The sequence below is a fragment of the Rhinopithecus roxellana genome, chromosome 10 (assembly GCF_007565055.1).
Source record: "Rhinopithecus roxellana isolate Shanxi Qingling chromosome 10, ASM756505v1, whole genome shotgun sequence".
Taxonomy (NCBI): Eukaryota; Metazoa; Chordata; class Mammalia; order Primates; family Cercopithecidae; genus Rhinopithecus; species Rhinopithecus roxellana.
In genome coordinates this window covers 5,171,003-5,177,741 of record NC_044558.1, presented here as the reverse complement: position 1 = coordinate 5,177,741, position 6,739 = coordinate 5,171,003, and the positions used below count along the sequence as shown (strand labels likewise).

Here is a 6,739-nt window from a genome sequence, read left to right as displayed (position 1 = left end):
TGAACTCCTGGGCTCAAGCCATCTGTCTGCCTCAGCCTCCCAAAGTGGTGGGATTGCAGGCGTGGACCACCAGACCCAGCCCAAATTCTTCTGTATAGTTGGAATTCTTATATTGTTTCCTTTTCATTTTAAAATTATACTTCTATTTCACTTCACCTGCCAAAATTTTCTTCAGCAAAAATGTGTTCAAAAACATAATATTTTGTTGGAACTATTATGTTCTAGTTGTTGAGATTGTTCTGTATTAGGTTATAATGACCATTATTTTTAGTACATAATTGATGAAAATATAAAATATTACACATTCTGATATGACTTAAAAAAAAAAAAGTACCAATACAGACAGCATCTTGGTTCATAAAACAACCTCAATGAATTTAAAAGAATTGGAATAATGCAGTGTATTCTCCAACCACAGTGGAATCAAAGAGAAATAAATAGCAGAAAGATAACAGAAAAATATAAAAACACTTCTAAATAATCCATGGGAAGAAAGGAAGTCTCAAGGGAAATCCAAAAATACATTGAACTGGAAAAAAAAATGTAAGTACTCCATATCAAATGTTATGGAACAGAGCTAGGCAGTGCTGAAAGGAAAATATGTAGCCACAAATACTTATATTAGAAAAGAGGAACAGTCTCAAATCAAAAACCGAATACCCTACCTCAAGAACCTGGAAAATAAAGGGCATAATAAACCCAAGGGCAAGCAGAAGGAAAGAAACACTAAAGATAAGAACAGAAATCAATAAAATTTAAAAACAGAAAAGCAATAGATAAAAATCTGAAACAAAAAGCTGGTTATTTGAGAAGATCAATAAAATTGGCATACTTCCAGCAAGACTGACACAGAAAAGAGAAAAGACACAAATGACCAGTATCAGGAATGAAACAGGAGATATCACTACAGACCCTGAAGGTGTCTAAATGATGATACACGAATGCTACAAAAAACTACTCTCATACATTTAACAACTTAGATGAGATGGACTAATTCCTCAAAAAACACACACTATCACAGTTCACCCAAAATGAAATGGATCATCAGAATAACTCTATAACCATTTAGCAAATTAAATTCACAATTTTAAAACTACCACAACACAAATCTGCAGTCCAGATGTGTTTCACTGGAGAACTCTACCAACCTTTAGACAGGAATTAATGCCAATTTTATACCATCTGTTGCAGAAAACTGAAGAGGAAGAGTTTGGCAGATTTTATGAAGCGAATGTTACGCTGATACTGAAACCAGAAAGAGACGCTACACAAAAGGAAGGCAGGAAAGGAAGGAGGGAGGGAGGGAAGGAGGGAGAGAGGGAGGGAGGGAAGGAGGGAGAGAGGGAGGGAGAAAGGGAAGAAAAGAAAGAAAAGGAAGCTACAGACCAATACATCTCATAAATATAGACACAAAAATCATTGATAAAATACTAGCAAATAGAATTTGGGCAATATGTAAAAAGAATTATACACCATGCCAATGGGATCTATTTCAGGGAAGCAAGGCTGGCTTGATATTTTAAAATCTTAATGTAATCAATCATATTAACAAGCTAAAAAAGAAAAATTACATGACTATATCAACCGATGGGGGAAAAAAGCATTTGACAAAATTCACCATCCATTTATGATAAAAAACCGCTCAGAAAAAATTCCCGTTATTGGTCATTTGTGTCTTTTCTCTTTTCTTTGTCAGTCTTGCTGGAATAGAGAGGAACTTCCTCAACTTGGATATCTACAAAAATCTGTAGCTAACATTATACTTAAAGGTAAATGACCAAATGTTTTCCCTCTAAGTCAACATAGTGCTGGAAGTTCTAGCTAAGGCAAAAAAGGAAATAAAAAGAATACAGATTAAAAAAAAAAAAAAAAGAAAACTATATTGCAGATGCCATGATTCTCTATGAAGAAAATTCCAAGGAATCTTAAAAAAAAATTCTAGATCTAGTAAGTATGTTTAGCAAGTTTGAAGGATACGAGGTAAACATACAAAAGTCAATCAATTGTATTCCTATATTCTGGCACCAAGTATGTGGACACGAAAATTAATTACAATACCATGTACAATTGTTCAAAAAAGTACTTAAATCTAACAAAGCATATATAGGATTTTTTTTACACCAAAAGCCACACAGTGCTGAAGAAATCAATCAGATCTGTATAAATGAAGAGATATACAGTGTTTATGTATTGAAAGATTTAACTAATGAGTGTGTGGTTCACTCCTGTAATCCTAGCACTTTGGGAGACTGAGGTTGGGGGATCGCTTGAAGTCAGGAGTTGGAGACCAGCTGAGGCAACAGTGAGACCCTCTCTTATGCACCTTCAACACTAGCTACTTAGGAGCCTGAGTTGGGAGTATTGCTTAAGCCCAAAAGGTTGAAGCTGCAGTGAGCTATGACTGCATCATTGCATTCCAGCCTGGGTAACAGAATGAGACCCTGTCTCTAAATTTTAAAAATAAACAAAAAAGATTTAACATAGGCTGGGCATGGTGGCTCATATGTGTAATCCCAGCACTTTGGAAGGCTGAGGCAGGTGGATCAATTGAGTCCAGGAGTTCAAGACCAGCCTGGTCAACATGGCAAAAACCCATCTCTACTAAAAGTACAAAAATAAGCCTGGCATGGTGGCAGGCACCTGTAATCCCAGATAGGGGAGGCTGAGGCAGGAGAATCGCTTGAACCCAGGAGGCAGAGGTTGCAGTGAGCAGAGATCGCGCCACTGCACTCTAGTCTGGGCGACAGAGCAAGACTCTGTCTAAAAAAAAAAAAAAAGATTATACATAATAAATATGTCAATTCTCCCCAAATTGATATACATGTACAGCACAGTTCTTATTAAAAATCCCAGCAAAATTTTTGGTAAATATACACCAGAGTATTCTAAATTTTATACTTTAAGGCAGAGGAGCTAGAACGGCCACAACAATTTGAAAGATAAATTGGGAGAAATTAGTCTACCTGATTTCAAGGCTTATTTTACAGCTACAATAAAATAAGATTGTGTGGTAGAAGAAAAGACGTATGGACCAATACAACAGAATAGAGAACCTAGAAATAGCTCCACACAAATGACCCCAAATGCTTCTTGACAAAGGTACCAAAGGAATTAGTGGAGGAAAGATAACCTTTTCTTTCTTTTCCTTTTTTTTTTTTGAGATGGAGTTTTCTCTTGTTACCCAGGTGGGAGTGCAATGGTGCAATCGCGGCGGGCCTCAACCTCTGCCTCCCGGATTCAAGCGATTCTCCTGCCTCAGCCTCCTGAGTAGCTGGGATTATGGGTACGTGCCACCATGCCTGGCTAATTTTGTATTTTTAGTAGAGACAGTGCTGCTTCATGTTGATCAGGCTGGTTTCGAACTCCTGACCTCAGGTGATTTGCCTGCCTTAGCATCCCAAAGTGCTGGGATTACAGGCGTGAGCCACCGCACCCGGTCAAAAAATAGCCTTTTCTATAAATGGTTTTGAAGCAATTAAACATCCACAGACAAACAAAATACAGAAGAATTTTTTTAAAAATCCCTCAAGTCTCACACCTTATGCAAAAGTTAACTCAAAATGGGTCAAGATTTAAATGTAAAATGTAAAGCTGTAAAATTTATCATCAGGGCCAGGCACGGTGGCTCACAGTTGTAATTCCAGCACTTAGGGAGGCTGGATCGGGCCCATCATGAGGTCAGGCGATTGAGACCATCCTGACTAACATGGTGAAAGCCCATCTCCACTAAAAACACAAAAATTAGCCGGGCGTGGTGGCATGCTCGTGTAGTCCCAGTTACTCGGGAGGCTGAGATAGGAGAATCACTTGAACACAGAAGGTGGAGGCTGCAGTGAGCCAAGATTGGGCCACTGCACTCCAGCCTGGGCAACAGAGTAAGACGCTGTCTCAAAAAAAAAAAAAATCAAACAAAAAAAAAATCAGGATTTAGGCATAAGCAAAGAGTTCTTAGCCTTAACACCAAAAGCTTTTACTCTGCAAAAGACTGTTAAGAGGATGAGAAGTCAAGCTACAGAGAGAAAATATTTACAAGCCACATATCTGATAAAATACTCATATCTGGATTATATAAGGAACTCTGAAAACTCAGAAGGAAAAAATCTATCCAATTAAAAAATAAGCAAAAGACATGAAAAATATTCATTAAAGAGAATCTACAGATAGCAAATAAGTCCACAAAAAAATGATATCATTAGTCATTAGGGAAATGCAAAAAATCATAAGAGAGAATTACATGCCTATCAGAATAGCTGAAACAAAAATATTTGAATTAGCTCATTGAACTCGCCTGCAGCTCTTGGGGTTCCCGTGTGTTTCTTCATTGTTGGAGCCAGGCCTACATGCCAGCAACCATGTCGAAGAGACCTGCAGTTGGTATTGATCCTGACACCAGCTAGTCTTGTGTGGGTGTTTTCCAGCATGGAAAAGTAGAGATAATTGTCAATGATCAGGGAAACCAAACCACTCCCAGCTATGTCACCTTTAAGGACACTGAACAATTGATTGGTGATGCCACAAAGAATCAAGTTGCAATGCACCCGACCAACATGGTTTTTGATGCCAAACGTCTGATTGCACACAGATTTGATGGTGCTGTTGTCCAGTCTGAGATGAAGCATTGGTCCTTCATGGTGGTGAATGATGCTGGCAGGCCCAAGGTCCAAGTGGAACACAAGGGAGAGACCAAAAGCTTCTCTCCAGAGAAGTTATCCTCTATGGCTCTGACAAATATGAAGGAAATTGCAGAAGCCTACTTTGGGAAGACTGTTACCCATGCTGTGGTCACAGTGCCAGCTTACTTTAATGATGCTCAGCATCAGGCTACCAAAGATGCTGGAACTATTGCTGGTCTCGATGTACTTAGAATTATTAGTGAGCCAACTGCTGCTGCTTTTGCTTACGGCTTAGACAAAAGGTTGGAGCAGAAAGAAATGTGATGATCTTTGACCTAGGAGGTAGTACTTTTGATGTGTCAATCTTCACTATTGAGGTCTTTGAGGTCAAATCTACAGCTAGAGATACCCATTTGGGTGGAGAAGATTTTGACAACTGAATGGTCAACCATTTTATTGCTGAGTTCAAGCACAAGCATAAGAAGGACATCAGTGAGAACAAGAGAGCTATAAGATGCCTCCGTACTGCTTGTGAACGTACTAAGCATACTCTCTCTTCCAGCACCCAGGCCATATTGAGATCGATTCTATGTCTGAAGGAATCAACTTCTATACCTCCATTACCCATGCCCGATTTGAAGAACTGAATGCTGACCTGTTCCATGGCACCCTGGACCCAGTAGAGAAAGCCCTTCGAGATGCCAAACTAGACAAGTCACAGATCCATGTTATTGTCCTGCCTGGTGGTTCTACTTGTATGGCCAAGATTTCAGAAGCTTCTCCGAGACTTCTTCAGTGGGAAAGAACTGAATAAGGGCATCAACCCTGATGAAGCTGTTACATATGGTATAGCTGTCCCTTCTGTCTGGAGACAAGTCTGAAAATGTTCAAGATTTGCTGCTCTTTGATGTTACTCCTCTTTCCCTTGGTATTGAAACGGCTGGTGGAGTCATGACCATCCTCCTCAAGTGTAATAGTACCATTCTTACCAAGCAGACACAGATCCTCACTACCTATTCTGACAACCAACCTGGTGTGCTTATTCAGGTTTATGAAGGTGAGCGTGCCATGACCAAGGATAACAACCCGCTTGGTAAGTTTGAACTCACAGGCATACCTTCTGCACTCCGAGGTGTTCCTCAGATTGAAGTCACTTTTGACATTGATGTCAATGGCATCCTCAGTGTCTCTGCTGTGGACAAGAGTATAGGAAAAGAGAACAAGATTACTATCACTAATGACGAAGGCTGTTTGAGCAAGGAAGACTTTGAACGTATGTCCAGGAAGCTGAGAAGTACAGAGCTGAAGATGAAAAGCAGAGGGACAAAGTGTCATCCAAGAATTCACTTGAGTCCTATGCATTCAACGTGAAAGCAACTGTCGAAGATGAGAAACTTCAAGGCAAGATTAACGATGAGGACAAACAGAAGATTCTGGACAAGTGTAATGAAATTATCGACTGGCTCGATAGGAATCAGACTGTGGAGGAGGAAGAATTTGAAGATCAGCAGAAAGAGCTGGAGGAAGTCTGCAACCCCATCATCACCAAGCTGTACCAGAGTGCAGGAGACATGCCAGGAGGAATGCCTGGGGGATTCCCTGGTGGTGGAGCTCCTCCCTCTGGTGGTGCTTCCTCAGGGCCCACCATGGAAGAGGTTGATTAAGCCAACCCAAGTATAGATGTAGCATTGTTCCACACATGTAAAACATTGAAGGATCTAAATTTGTAGCAAATTCTGTGGTGGTTTAAAAAAGTTCAGCTGCTGTATAGTAAGTTACTGGGCATTCTCAATGTTTGAATATGGAACACATGCACAGGGGAAAGAAATAACATCGCACTTCATAAACACTGTATTGTAAGTGGGAAATGCAATGTCTTAAATATAACTATTTAAAATTGGCACAATAAAAATATTTGAATTAAAAATGCAAGAATGTTTCTTCTCACCACTCCTATTTATCATCATACTGAAAGTTCTAGCTAGTGCATTAAGAAAAGAAAAGGAAATAAAGGGTATAGAAATTGAGAAGAAAGAAAGAAAACTTTATTTGCAGATTATATGATTGTCTATGTAGAAAATTCAAAAAATTCACATACACAAAAACTTGATCTAATAAATGATTAT

General features: G+C 39.3%; 1 pseudogene; it reads left to right on the top strand.

Annotated features, from left to right (window-relative positions):
* The first annotated feature begins 4,352 nt into the window (after positions 1–4,352).
* On the top strand, positions 4,353–6,290 carry LOC104658975 (annotated as a pseudogene).
* Positions 6,291–6,739: the final 449 nt, after the last annotated feature.